At 49.8% G+C, this 15,490-nt stretch overlaps 1 protein-coding gene across 1 annotated transcript in view; it reads left to right on the forward strand.

Annotated features, from left to right (window-relative positions):
* Positions 1-15,490, forward strand: part of LOC130473268 (zinc finger protein with KRAB and SCAN domains 7-like) — a 51,550-nt gene that overhangs the window by 9,086 nt on the left and 26,974 nt on the right. The window lies entirely within an intron of this gene.

Here is a 15,490-nt window from a genome sequence, read left to right on the forward strand (position 1 = left end):
GATAACTAATAGCAATATAACATTGAAGTAAACAATAGCAAACCAGCTCAATTGCCCTCAGTGGGCATAATATATCACAAGTCCAAAATCCAAATAAGCGACAGGGAATAGAGTCAATCACTGAAAAGATGCTTTCTTCTTCAAATGAAATATATTTTCTTTTCATCCAGAGGTATATGATCCTGGGAGATCAGCTTGAGATCATTGGTAAGTATAGATATAAAGAATCAGGGAACAGAATTTGCAGATATTATTTCCTCGGTTTGCGCATAAAGCTTCATCAGTCTTCAGGCATAGTCAACAACAGGGTGAACAACGATATACACAGTGAACACAATATATACATATGCAGTAATTACTTAATATACAACAAAAAATTGTCCTCAGTGATTGACTCTATTCCCTGTTGCTTATTTGGATTTTGGATTTGTGATATATTTTGCCTTCTGAGAGCAATTGAGCTGGTTTGCTATTATTTATTTCAGTTTTATATTCTTATTAGTTATCTGTTCTGTGACCTATTTGAATCTGTTACCATTACAGTAGCCAGCATGCCGTTGTGTTTTGTAGAGGCTGTCTCACATTACAGCATAGGTTTTTCTTTTTGTTAGCAATTTTGCACAGCATCTGAGAACCCACCAAAGGGAGAAACCTTTTGAATGCTCAGTGTATGGTTGCTCAGTTGAAACACTCCAATTTGATCTCCAATCTTCTCTTATTATTCAGAATATTTCATCAAAGCAATATGAGACCATTTCCAGTTAATGTGCAATAACTTCTGAGCTATCAAAGCAGCCAAACCTCCATTCGACTCAGGCATACCCGATCAACTCAGGCTACCCAGTGCTTTGAAAACTTCCCTACCTTGGAATGTCTGGTGTCATTTCTGAATTTTGAGGGCAGTTACTTCAAACCATGCAGTCAAATTCAAACTTTAGTTCTTGAACCAATCGTGTTCATGGAAAAGTCCAGTCCCATGCCAAACTATTTGACTTTTTCCTATGAAAGGGGGAGGCCAAGTTCATGAAAATTTCCCCAATTACCTATGTGGGGGAATTTTGTTGGTCCAAAAGCTGGAGACCACCCCAAAAAGGACATAGAGAGGATTCTACAAAAATCATAGATGTATTGTGTGCCGGTAAACAGGAGAAGTCAATTCGCCAGAGTGGCTGGGAGGAAGAGTTTTCAAATGTACAGCAGATTCCACAAAGCTTTTATAGACCAAAAACAATTACTTGTCCTTTTTCATAAAATCATTACATTTTACATGACATTTTGGCAGAATCATCCCTGTCTTTGTCATGACTGTCTGTGACCAGAACTGTTCAAAGTTGTTCTGCAGCTGCTTTGTATTCTCCTTTGCAGAAGCAAGAAGAAGCGCTGCTTGATGGAACTGTAGATTACTTTTTTGAAGAGCTGTATTTAATGTATCCAAACTGTATCCAAAGGACCAAACACAAGCAGCAGTAATGTAGCATGAAGTAAGTAGCAAATCTCCACAAGCTTTGTTTATATCCATCTGCTTTTGCCCCAGGATCTCCTCCTCAGAAGATTCTATGCTGGCCATAATTAGATCCATAATTAGATTCCATGCTGGCCATATTTAATGTATCCAAACTGTATCCAAAGGACCAAACACAAGCAGCAGTAATGTAGCATGAAGTAAGTAGCAAATCTCCACAAGCTTTGTTTATATCCATCTGCTTTTGCCCCAGGATCTCCTCCTCAGAAGATTCTATGCTGGCCATAATTAGATCCATAATTAGATTCCATGCTGGCCATATTTAATGTATCCAAACTGTATCCAAAGGACCAAACACAAGCAGCAGTAATGTAGCATGAAGTAAGTAGCAAATCTCAACAAGCTTTGTGCATATCCATCTGCTTTTGCCCTAGGATCTCCTCTCTCCTCAGAAGATTCCATGCTGGCCATAATTAGACAAGAAATAGCGAATAAAACTGCTGCTATCATACTAAATGTCCAGATCACGCGAAATGATCACATGAAGTGCTTTGCTCTGGTTAGACCTCACCTAGAGCAGGGCTTCTTAAACTTTTTCCACTCACGACCCCTTTTTGCCTGAAATTTTTTTACACAACCCCGGGTATATAGGTATATAAAATAGGTAAACAAATCAAACATTTACTGATAATAAATCATAAAGAGCCATTCAGGGGAATGCAGTAGACATAGTTTATCTAGATTTCAGTAAGGCTTTTGATAAGGTTCCCCATAATATTGACAAATTGTTAGGTGAATTGATAATTGGTTGACAGATCGCACCCAAAGAGTGTTTGTTAATGGTTCCTCGTCCACTTGGAGAGGAGTAACTAGTGGAGTGCCTCAGGGATCTATCCAGGGCCCTGTGTTGTTCAATATCTTTATAAATGATTTGAATGAAGGAATAGAGGGGATGCTTATTAAATTTGCAGATGATACTAAATTGGGAGGGGTAGCAAATATGGTAGAAGACAGAGCCAGGATACAGGATGATCTTGACAGGCTGGAGAATTGGGCTAAAACCAGTAAAATGCATTTCAGCAGAGATAAATGTAAAGTTCTGCATTTAGGTAGGAAAAATCAAATGCCTAATTATAGGATGGGGGGGGACTTGTCTTCGCAGTAGTGTGTGCTAAAAGGATCTTGGGGTCTTAGTAGACCAAACGCTGAGCATGAGTCAACAGTGTGATTCGGTAGCTAAAAAGGCAAATGCGATCTTGGGCTGCATCAATGGATGTATAGTGTCCAGATCGCGCAAAGTAATGGTATCGTTTTACTCTGCTCTGTTAGACCTCACCTAGAGTATTGGGTTCAGTTTTGGGCACCACAATTTAAGAAAGCTGTAGTCAAGCTGGACACTATACAACAAAGATGGTGAGGGGTCTGGAGACCAAGTCCTATAAGGAAAGGTTGAAGGAGCTGGGTATGTTTAGCCTGAAGAGGAGAAGACTGAGAGGTGATATGATAACCATCTTCAAGTACTTTAAGGGCTGTCATATGGAGGATGGTGCCGAGTTGTTTGTTGCCCTGGAAAGTCAGACCAGAACCAATGGGTTGAAATGAAATCAAAAGAGTTTCTGTCTTGACATTGGGAAGAATTTTCTAACAGTTAAGTGGTTCCTCAGCCCTGCATTTTCTGGGGCAGGAAGATCAGGTTCCTCAGTGGAACAGACTTCCTCAAAAGTTGGTAATGCTCCTTCCCTTAAGCAGAGGCTTGATGGCCATCTGTCAGCAATGCTGATTCAATGACCTTGGGCAGTTCATAGGAGGGCATCTTGATCGTTGTAAGTTGCCCCGCCTGGCTGGTCGTCGCACCGAGGGCCGTGGGAGCGGCCGGGTTGTTGGCTGTGGGGCCTCCTCGGCCTCAGACCATTCCAAGGGGGAATCGGAACTCTTCCCCCTCGGATGAAGCCAGCATCTCAGCCCTGCAGCACCCACTGTATGGGCGACACTGCTTCCCTTCTCGGCCTCCGCCTCACAGCCACCTTTTATAGGGTTCCGGCCCTTGCGCCACCCCTTTCCCCCCTTTAGCCTCCGCCCCTGAACCCATATAAGGGTGAGAGAGGCTTTCGTCAGCCCTCTCTGCCCTCCACACCCGGTTGCTCCAGCCCCCGCAGCCCCGTCCCGGGCGCGCCCGCTTGCTGCTCAGCTGGCCTTTGGGGCTTTGGATGAGCCGCGGCAAGACACCGTGCGCCAGCTGGTTTCTTCCAGCTCCTGGAGGGCTTCGCTGGCCGCCAGACGGGCTGTCTTCGGGGGTTCTGCTTTCCCCCCTGAAGACCCTGTTGGGAAAAGGTAGGGGGTAGGTGGTAGCCCCCGTCCGTCCCGGGGGGCGTCCCGTTTTCCCTGCCAGCCCTGTTGCCGCAGAAGGGTTTGGGGTGGACTCTCCTCCCTCCCTCTTGGCCCCGTCCCCTCCCCTGTTGGGGTGTGCACCGCCGGTTGCGGGGGAGCGGGAAAGTCCGAGGCGGCCTTTGGAGGCCCTGACTCGGGACAACCATTTTCTAGGGGTCATGGTGTGTGTGGGAGAGGTAGTTGTGAGTTTCCTGCATTGTGCAGGGGGTTGGACTAGATGACCCTGGTGGTCCTTTCCAACTCTATGATTCATACGTTCTTTTCCAAGTATATTGGTACTGTCAGCCTGGCTTTTGCTTCACATTAGAAGCTCTCATCTCTGAAGATGGAAGTTACACAATCCAGCATTGGTTGTAGGTTGTTAATAATACATTGGACTGGTTTGAGTTGTGAGCTGTATGTGGCCACCAGAGGTGTTCTATTGTCATTTTCTTTGGGTTTGTCTTGTAACAAGCTATGCCTGGGTATCATTCTGGCCTTTCTAGTGATCTTTTTTACCATATCAGCAGGATATTGTAGTTGCAGAAATGCTCACAGTAGCTCCTTCAAGTGAGTATCTTTGTCTGAGGACTGGAGCAGATGCGACTTCAGCATAGGGCTTGGCTATAGACAGTGGACTGTTTGATATGGTTGGGGTGGAACCTGGAGGCATGTAGATATGTTTGCTGATCTTTCAGTTTCCAGTAAAATGTGGCACTTGTGCGTCCCTTGTGTATCTGTACTGTGGTGTCCAGGAAGTTTATTTCTTGTTCAGAGAAATTAATAGTTGGATTGATGGTGGGGTGGAAGTTGTTGAAAGGTGGTGATATCTTTGGAGGGCTTCTTTGCCATGAGTCCAGACAAAGAAAATATCATCAATGAATCTTAAATAAAGGAGAGGTGCCAATGGGTTCAGAAAACGCTGTTCTAGATCCATCATGAAAATGTTGGCATACTGTGGAGCCATGCAGGAACCCACGGCTGTGCCACTGGTTTGAAGGTATAACTCCTCACCAAACCTGAAGTAGTTGTGGGTGAGAACCTGCAATCTTCAGTGGCAAGATCCTTTGCTTGGGCCATAGAAACAGGTCATTTAAGGCAGTGTATAAATTCTTAAACACACAAATATATACTAGCAAACAGGAACAAAGCCCCAAAGAATCATGGAAATTGTAATATGATGCAACAGGAAGGTGTGAGAGATCCCCCTCTCTGAGTTTGCTTCTCCAAATCAGTTGCTCAGACGTTGATACAGAAACAATAGATTTATTGAAGCCTTCAGGAGATGAGACAGGCACAGGTAGAAAGTTGCAAGTGAGGGGCTATACGGGTTTACAGAATATATTGACTCCAGGGCACTGGGGCACTGGGGTTCACACTTATTGTTATGGGAAGTTACAAGCTTGGCATAATACAAAACATCAGACGGATCCCAGGAAGTCTGGTGCGGCTATCACACTTCCAAGGCCGCACCGGCCTGAGGGAGTACTGGCAGGAAAACAGCGGGGGGGAAGATACATGGGCCATCAGGCCTGGCGCCTGAGACCAGAAGGTGTGAACTGCTTTTACGAGTTCACTGATAATACCGCAGGTGATGGAAAGCAGAGACACAAAGACAGAGACCCTCACATTCTGCCCCCCTTAAGGCCCCCCTCCGGGAGGACGAGGCTTATCGGGATAAGCGAGGTGGAATTCACGGACCAAGCGAGGAGCTGCCATGTGGGGTGCGGCCACCCATTCGTCATGAGCGGAGCCAAGGTTTTTCCAGCGAACAAAGTAAAACAGTTTCCCTTTCTTCCATTTGGAATCTAAAACCTTGGATATTTCCAAATGGGTATCCCCTCCTACTACGGTAGGAATCTCATGAGCGGGAGGGGGGTGGAACTGGGGAGCTGCTACATAAGGTTTGAGGAGGCTTATATGGAAGACTGGATGAACCCCCTTGAGTGTCTTAGGGAGACTCAGTTCCACGGTAACCTCGTTGATTACTCTGGTAATGGGGAAAGGTCCTACATAACGGTCGCTCAGTTTTTTGCAGGGGCGAAGAGAGCGGAGGTTTTTGGTGGACAGATAGACTTGCTCCCCCACCTTGAGTTCCCATCCCGGAGACCGGTGTTTGTCCGCTTGTTCCTTGTACTTGCTTTTTGCCCTTTCCAGATTTTTGAGCAACCATGGCCAGGTGGATTTAACCACCTGAATCCACTCCTGAAGATCAGGGGTAGACTGGAGCTCTGGCGAGACGGGGGCAGAACCGAAAGGGCCAAAATCCGTCCCGTATATAACTTGGAAGGGACTAAAGCCGGTAGAGGAATGAGGCGCATTGTTGTACGCATATTCGGCAAATGGCAGCAGGTCAACCCAGTCATCCTGGTGGAAATTTACATAGCAGCGCAAATAACATTCTACTACCGCATTAACTCGTTCTGTTTGACCATCCGTTTGGGGGTGATAGGCGGAAGAAAGGCCCTGTTCCTCCACTCCCATTAACTTTAGGAAAGCCCGCCAGAATTTGGCAACAAACTGGACCCCCCGGTCGGAGAGGACCTTCCTCGGGATCGAGTGTAGCCTGAGGACGTGCGTGATGAACAGTTTAGCTAAGCCCTGGGCTGAAGGAAGACCTGCACATGGAACGAAATGAACCTGTTTGGAAAAGAGGTCTGTGATAACCCAGAGAACCGTTTTCCCCCGACTAGGAGGTAGGTCGGTGATAAAATCCATGGCGATGACTTCCCAGGGACGGGAGGGGTTCTCAAGCGGTTTGAGAAGCCCCGGGGGTTTTCCCATCCGTTTCTTGGCTGTGGCGCAGGTGGGGCAGCTGCGCACATACAACTCCACATCAGATCTCATACCGGGCCACCAGAATTGCCTTCGAACCAGGTGAAGCGTTTTTACGAAACCAAAATGACCTGCTAGCCTGGCGCCATGTACAAGTCCCAATACTTCTTTGCGAAGGGAAGATGGGACATATAGTTTCCCCCCTTGCACCCACCAAGTGTTGGTTCGTTCCAAGCCAGGGGGGAGGAGATTGTGCTCTTCCTCCTGCAAGGAGGCGTCCCGGAGTCGCTGTTGGAACACTTCCGGGATACCTTTGAGCGTAGGGGGGGTCTCCGGTTGGCGGGCTTGGGATCGGGTGGTGACGGCTAAGCCAGGGACTTCCCCTCGCTGTTCGGGAGTGAACAGGGAGTCGACGGGGCGATCGAAATCGTTGCGATACTGGGGAAGTCGTGACAAAGCATCAGCTAGGGCATTTTCTTTGCCAGGGACATGTTTGAGGGTGAACCGGAATTTTGCAAAAAATTGGGCCCACCGAATTTGTTTGGCATTGAGTTTTCTAGCTCCCTTGAGAGCCTCAAGATTCTTGTGATCGGTGCACACTTCGAACGGCAGCTCGGCCCCCTCCAAGAAGTGTCTCCATATGGTAAGGGCATGTTTGACCGCTGCTGCCTCCTTCTCCCAAATGGCCCAGTTGATTTCGGACTGGGAAAACTTCTTGGAGAAGTAGGCGCATGGCCTTAACCGTCCCCCCTCATCCCTCTGCAATAGGGCCCCGCCCATTGCTACATCCGAGGCATCCACCTGCACCACGAAGGGCTTGGTGCAATCCGGGTGAGCCAAAACGGGTTCGGATGAAAAAAGTAGCTTTAAACGTTCAAAAGCTTGCTGGCACTGGGGAGACCATTGCAGACGGGCTGAGGGGAGTGCGGCGCTAGCCCCCCTGTCCTTGGTACGCAACAGGGCAGTGAGGGGAAGCGCAACTTGGGCAAAGTTGGGAATGAAATTCCGGTAAAAGTTGGCAAACCCCAAAAACTGTTGAAGTTGGCGGCGGGTAGTGGGGGTTTCCCAGTCCCGCACCGCCTGGACCTTGGCGGGGTCCATTTCCAACCCTTGGTGGGAAATCACATACCCCAGAAATGTAATAGAAGGTTGGTGGAATTCACACTTGGACACCTTAGCATACAGTTTGTGCTCCCGCAGCCGCTGGAGCACTTCTCGCACTAGGCGCACATGTTCTTCCATGGTCTCAGAGTAAATAAGAATGTCATCGAGAAATACCACCACCCCCCGAAACAGTAAATCATGCAAAACTTCATTAATTAATTGCATAAAGACACTCGGAGCCCCCGAAAGTCCGAACGGCATGACCAGGTACTCAAACATCCCAAAACAACTGGAAAAGGCCGTTTTGGGTTCGTCTCCTTCTTTGATGCGAATGCGGTGGTAGGCTTCTACCAAGTCCAGTTTGGTGAAGATTCGGCCCTCCTTTAATTGTGCTAGAAGGTCAGGAATAAGAGGGAGGGGGTAAGCATTAGACTGGGTGACTGCGTTCAGTCTGCGAAAGTCAATACACAGTCTTAAATCTCCCGTCTTTTTCTTTACAAAGAAGGCTGGGGCTGAATAAGGAGCCTTGGAGGGGCGTATGAAACCCCTCGCCAGATTGACATCCAGATAGTCCCGCAATACAGTCTTTTCACTGGGGCTCATGGGGTAAACCTTTCCCTTAGACAGTTTGCCTTCCCCTACGATCTCGATGGCACAGTCCGTTTCTCTGTGGGGAGGCAGTTCGTCGCACTCTCTAACATCGAAAACATCAGTAAACTGCGAGTACTCAGAGGGTAATTGAGGAGAAACTGGGGCGGGGGACCCTACCAGTGCGGCGGCTGGAGTTCTGAGTACCCGTTCCTTGTCATGCAACCCACAGGGGTTTTCGGGGAAAGAAAGCACCCGTTTAACCCAATCAATGGAGGGATTGTGTCCCCTTAACCAGTTCATCCCTAACACCACAGGGGTTACAATAGGGGCGATGGTGAAATACAACCGTTCCCAATGTTCCCCCACGGACATAATCACGGCTGCAGTTCTGTGGGTCACAGGGCCCCGTTTAAAGTCACTCCCGTCCATTTGGGAAAAACGGAGGGGTCCCGGAAGCCGCTTGCGCCGGACACCCAACTTCTTGGCAGTTTCCTCATTTATCATGGTGCGGGCACACCCCGAGTCGACCAACGCGGGGACCTCTAACGGGGGACCCCCTTTGGGTAGGGACAGATGAACACGCACAAATACATTATCCTCTTGGGCGCTTACCATCGGTGGAGCTCCTTGCACAACGATAGGGACGGTCTGCTGCGGAGCCCCCTCTACAGCAGACCGACGGCGTTTTTTGCCGGCTGTTCCCACTCTTCCTCCTCGCTGGAAGAGGGGGACGGGGTGGTGGCTTCCGGGGAACCGTCCGAATCAAAGACGGTATTTGTAATCCGGGACCCCGATGGGACCGTAGAGTCGGATGCCCCATCCTGGGGGCGCGCGTGGAGAGCGGAGGGTGCGCCGGAGCGCCGGCTCAGTGGTCCACTTCTGCGGCGAGGCTGGCTGTCGGCGGCCGGTTTCGTCGGCTCGGCCTGGGTTTGGCGGGGGGGGGTCGGACGGCCTGAGCGAGAGGGGCATTGCGATGCAAAGTGACCCTTTCCCCCGCAGATCAGGCAGACGCCGGACTCGAACCGCTTGCGGCGTTCCGCGGCCGAGAGACCCCCGCCACCCCCTTGCCGGAGTTCCCGGCCACGGTCACCTCGGGGCCTGGGGTCTCGCCCAAGCCGTTGCTTGGACAAGTTCAGGAGTTGCTTGCGATTCTCGATGTCAGCAGCATGGCGAACCCAACCTTCCACATCCGGGGGGTTCCCTTGCATGAAGGCCCAATGTTGGAGGTCTGGGTTGAGCCCCTCCCTGAAACATTGTACCAAGGTAGCTTCACTCCAGTCCAGAATTCGGCTAGCCAGTGACTGGAACTCACTTGCATACTGCGCCACCGACTTAGTCCCTTGGCGCAGTTGCATCAGGGAGGCTTTAGCCCGCTCACCCAGAGTCGGGTCCTCAAAACGGTTTCGGAGTGCTACCATGAACTCGTCCAGGGTTCGCAGTACCGGCGAGCGGAGTTCATACTGCAACACCATCCATGCAGCCGCCTCCCCTTGCAGTAAGGAAGCCACGTACTGCACCCGGGACTCCTCAGAAACGAAGGTTCGGCCTTGTTCCCGCATAAAAATGTCTACTTGGACCATAAAAAAGGTCAATTGGTCTCCCGACCCGTCATACGTGACTTTCAGGTCCCGACGGGCCGGGGGGGCAGGGGTTGCGGGCGGAACTACCGGCGCCCCGTCTAGGGGAGCACCGGCTGGAGGTTGCAACTTCAGCGCATCTAGGGCCGTGGCCATCTCACCCATTACGCGTTGCATGGTCTCCATCTGCTCCTGCATAGCCCGGCGGTCTTCCTGCCACTGCTTTCGTTCTTCCTCCATGAGGGCCTCTTTGCGGGCCGGGTCCCCTTCGAGTCCCGTGCTGGGGAAGGCCAACCGGCGATCCTTCGCCGCAGTCCGCGAGAGCGACCAGCCCTTGGGAGAGTCCAGCCAATAAGTAAGCCCCCGGGGACGTTCGTCCCGATCTTGGTCGGGGGCGCGACCCTTCGGTTTCTTTGGCTTGGCTCCCTCCTCCTTGGGGTCCGGCTTCTCCGGCTCGTCCGGAGCCTTGGGGGCATCAGGGATAGGGGTGGTGTCCTCGTCGGCTGACATTCTGTCCAAAGCGGTACAGCTGCAGTCCGAGAGGCAAGGACTTGCAACTTAATGTGAGAGATCCCCCTCTCTGAGTTTGCTTCTCCAAATCAGTTGCTCAGACGTTGATACAGAAACAATAGATTTATTGAAGCCTTCAGGAGATGAGACAGGCACAGGTAGAAAGTTGCAAGTGAGGGGCTATACGGGTTTACAGAATATATTGACTCCAGGGCACTGGGGCACTGGGGTTCACACTTATTGTTATGGGAAGTTACAAGCTTGGCATAATACAAAACATCAGACGGATCCCAGGAAGTCTGGTGCGGCTATCACACTTCCAAGGCCGCACCGGCCTGAGGGAGTACTGGCAGGAAAACAGCGGGGGGGAAGATACATGGGCCATCAGGCCTGGCGCCTGAGACCAGAAGGTGTGAACTGCTTTTACGAGTTCACTGATAATACCGCAGGTGATGGAAAGCAGAGACACAAAGACAGAGACCCTCACAGAAGGTAGGACAGGACTGTGCTTAAGCTGCCATTGAAACTGAGCCCCTCATGTGGGCACTGGCTCAGCCCCCACCCACCCCCAGCCAAGTTTATGCCTGTGGCTGAGGTGCTGTAGGGTGTTACTTTCCAATCTGCTCACATTGTACCAAGCAGTTGCCACCGCCCGTTCAAGTCTCTTTATATTGATACGGCAAACAAGGGTTCGTGGGGGGAGAGAGAGACCTGAGATCAATATTACAAGAAAATAGTTTATTGCAGCTGCTGACTCAGAGGCCCTAATGGGCAGAAATCTCTGAGCCCCGATCATACTGAGGAAGGGATATTTATCCAAATTCAAGATATGACAACCCATCAACATTCAGGGTAGTGCTGATAGCACTCCAGACATAGAGGCGGCGCAGTACAGTTCAGTTCTATCCAGTTTCTCCTATCAATGTTTATAGTTCACTCTGACTCTCCATGACTCTTAACCCACTTCCTTAGCACACAGACATACAGGGATATTCTGCCCAGCAACAAGCTATTCCCTTGCTGTCCTAATATATTTTACAGAAAGGAAAAGAGATTATTACAAATTGCTAAATCAGTGGATGTACCCAAAGGTCATCTAGACAGTCCACAAGCAGAGGTTTCATTTTCCCAAACCTCCATCTAAAGTCACGAAAACTAGGTTCACACCAGGGGCAAGGAAGGCATAGATGATGGCAGACCCCATCCCCAAAACTGGCAGGCTGTAGTGAAAAAAAAGGGGAAGCCCGCTTCCAAGCAGGGGTGTGTGTGTGTCTGCAATCTTTGTGCATCCGGAAACAGCTCAACTAGATGAAAGGTGTCCAGGACTGCATACCCAGTAAGGCCAGGATCATCTGTACTGCACATTTCAGAATCGGTGGATGGAAGGCAGCTGTCAAGACCCCTTTGACTGGACCTTCCAAGAACTGGCTTTGATGCTAGGAAAGTTGTCTTCAGCCCTCTTGTCCCTTGTTCCTGGCACTGATTTTCCTGGCTGGCCCCCCTTTTTCTGCTTTCTTCACCCCAGTCCCTTGTCACTCACCTCTGGATAGCTGAGGTAGTCTTTCTCCCTTCATTTTGTTTCTCTTCCTCCATCTGCATCAGGAAGATGCCAACGCCTGGGCACTGGAGCTTGTGACATCACAGGAGCATTTCCAGAGGGAGAGCCAAGCTGATTAATTTAGCCGTTGAAGCGGGGCTGAATAACAAAGGGGGGGGCTCAGGCTTAAATCCCCCCCTTTTGGCCCTGGGCAACGGGGGTGGCCAGACATATATCAGTTCAAAGAGAGACAGACCCCAATGGAAGGGAGCAAAAGAGGGCCAGTGATGTGATGTAGACATAGCTGGAACTAAAGTCTGGATCCATTCCAGCAGTATTTTTGACAGATATTCTAATTTCAGTACAAGTTGCATTTTGTAAAGAAGCCGGCAGCCACTGCTTTTCTTGTGACCTAGACATCTATCGAAGTCAACCCCTACACAGCAGCTTTCCATAGTTTAGACTAGCTTCCGAGGTCCTTTGCTGAACTGTTTAAACTCAACTCAGGTTACACACTGCAGACACCACCTGGGCTGAGGCAGCCAATAAAGGCTGCTTTCCCTCCATGGCTTCATGAAAAAACAGACAGGCCATTTTGAAATACTTTCAAATCACTTTGGAATACCTGGGGGCAGCTGCATACAGTCTTTGTGCAACAGTTGGATCTGTCTTGTTCCAAGCAGGGTAAGCTGGTTCTTTTATGCGCCTTCTCCTGTTGTCAGGCTCCAGATGAGTCTGGATGGGTCCTTAGCAGGGCTGGTGTTTTACTCGTCCCCCCCTTTCCCTGCATTCTCAGCTATCTGAGGTGCAATGTCAAGTATTTTTCCCTTATTGAAACATGACCAGGATTTCAATACAGTAGGTCAGAATCTTCCCTCGGATCCGTGGGGTTGACAGCTTTCCTGTGCTTCAACCTGTCGCTTTCAAATCACAACAGCATTTACTTTCCATCTGTAAAACAGGCAGCTGGGGAATATTTTGCAGGTCACAAGGGAGAGGAGTAGATTTTTCACACAACAGTTCTTTCAATATTTGTTCAAAGTCCATAATTTCTTTAACATCCATTAGGGCAATAACAATATGTCCATTTTTTTAAAAAAAACTTTCTCTTCACCACAAGCGACTGGGTTTAGCTGGAAGGGTAAAATCCAGGATCCACATACAACAGACTCCAGCTGTTTCCCAACAACTCTTGAATTCTCCTGTATTCAGGGTATGGGACAGACTGCAACCTTCCTCCCCTTGTCATCTGAAATTTCAGATGCTTCTCTTGAATCTGAGCTTTCTGTCGGTGTTCTACTCAGTTCCATAACCTCCCCCCTCTTTAATGCAACCGTGTTGCTGTCCATGTCCGAGAGAGTGGCAAAGTTCTGAGACAAAAAAACAAATGTCATCATGACCTCTGGAGGTCCCTGAGCAGAATTTTCACCTCCTGGGGCTATCAGAGTCACAAATTGAGGAAGCCTGCATCCAGGAAGAAGTCCTGCAGTACTTCACTTGTGTATCTGAAAACAGTTGAACTAGATGCAGGGCAAACTCTCTGGCACTGGCTGGGCTTGAACATGCATCTGTGTTGCCAAGTTCTTGACCCACAGTCCTTGCTGCATCAGAATTTTTCCCACATCTGGGCGCTGGGCACTCTAGCTGATGAAAAGTAACTTTGGAATGGCAGTCGGAGGGGACCTGTTGAGACTTAGAAGAGCTGGGCTGCTGCAGGGCTGGATGCAATGTCTGGAATGGAGCGATTCGCTGCTTTGGGGAATGTCAGAGAGGTCCGGCCGCAGCCGGGATGGCTTTTACTCAGGGCATCCTGAGTACAGTTAACTCTGGAACATATCAGGGTGGGGTGTACTTTTCTTAAAGTTCATGCAGCCAGGGGCAGCCTCAGTCATTTTAAGCTCCAGGCAAAGCTGACTTCATGTGGTGGGTAGCTCAGTATCAGGCTGGCTGGATTAGTGCCTGTCAGCTGCAGAAGGCATGGATGCACTGAGCTGAGAAATACTGGGCTGTGGAACTTTAGCCCAGAAGCAGCAGGGGCTGTTGGAGCTGGGGTACGCACAGCTGGGGAGTAATGCAGATCTTCAGTGGGAAGTTTATTTCCCTTAGGGTCAGCTTCAATCTTAAGACAGAGGGATCAGTTTATCTGGGCTGCCCCATTCCTTTTCTCAGCTCCTGACTTGAGGGGGCCAGCTGGTTGACAGGCATTTTTCCTTGTAGTAAGCGCACTATCCCAAACCGTGACTCTGCCAGTTAATTATGGAGAGGCAGTCAGTGTCCACGGGAAGGGCCCCTCCCCTGCTCCTGCCTTTCTTCTTCTGGATTTCCTGCCATGGATCCTATCTGGGAACATCTGGTTTGCCCATTGCCCAGCATTTGCCTGCACGTTTTGGGGCTTGTCTCTCTAGATGGGGGAGGGCTGCTCAAACCCTTTTCTTTTTGCACTGGAATTCCTGTGGTACCCCTTCAGACAGCGGCACGGGGAACAAAGCTCCAACCTGGGCTTCAGCTGCAGGGAAAAGAGCGGCTTCTTGTAGCCCCCCCCCCCCCGGACTGGAGACGCTGCTATCATGGGAAGCTCTCTGTGGCGAGCTTGGGCCGGTGAGACTGATCCTGCTTTCACACGGAGGCTCGGAGGGGGGGTCTGAGGAGGCTGCTCCTGGTACATGTGGGAGCCGCAGGAGTTTTTTCTCAAGTTCCTACGTTTCACTTTCCCAGATGCCTGTGATCGTATAGTGAGCATGTCCCGGAAAAATTACAGGCTGTGGAACTGCTGATTATAGTATGCATTTTGGCGGCTGCTTTGGAGAAGCAGAGATTTGCTGCTTTTGGGATTCTTGTGTAGGAAGACAATCTATGTTGTGGGCCTCCCCCCTCCCCATTCTCTGGTATGCAAATACAGGCTGACTTCTTATCGGAGCGCTGGGCATGCAGGGGAGGTGAGCGTCTTTTGGGCTACAGTTCTGAGGCTTTCTTTCTTCCCTTGAGTGGAAGAAACTGCTTCTTCTTGCTGGGGCTTTTTATTCTGATGAGCCCAGAAAACAAACTTTAGCAGAGGCACAGACAGCATTGGCACGGCGTGGGGAGCCGGAACTAGCTGCACGGACAGGGCTGATGCGGCGTTGGGGAGGCATACAGACGCCGCCTGGATATAGGGGCAGCAGGGGCAACACGGCGTGGGACTTGCTCTTCCTCCGGCCGGCTTTGGAGGAGTGAGTCATAAAACCATGACACGGCACTAATTCTCATGAGCCCGAAAAGCAGATTTTGGCAACTTTCTTATAACAGAGTCACTCCACCCATCAATATACGGGACCTTATTCAAACGGAGAAACCCTTCCCCAGTAAATACCAAGCTCAACACTTCTGACATTTACCAATTGCTTTACACCACTATTGTACAATGCAAATCACACAAGACAGTTATTGCTATGCCCTCAGTCTGTGACTGAGAACAGAGAACAATCAGTTGAAATAACTATAACCCACTACCTTCGGACCAGCCGACCCTATATGCAACACAGTCCAGTTCACAAAATATACGAAGGGCCACATTCTGATAGACTCTTG

This window comes from Euleptes europaea, chromosome 1, assembly GCF_029931775.1.
Source record: "Euleptes europaea isolate rEulEur1 chromosome 1, rEulEur1.hap1, whole genome shotgun sequence".
Lineage (NCBI taxonomy): Eukaryota > Metazoa > Chordata > Lepidosauria > Squamata > Sphaerodactylidae > Euleptes > Euleptes europaea.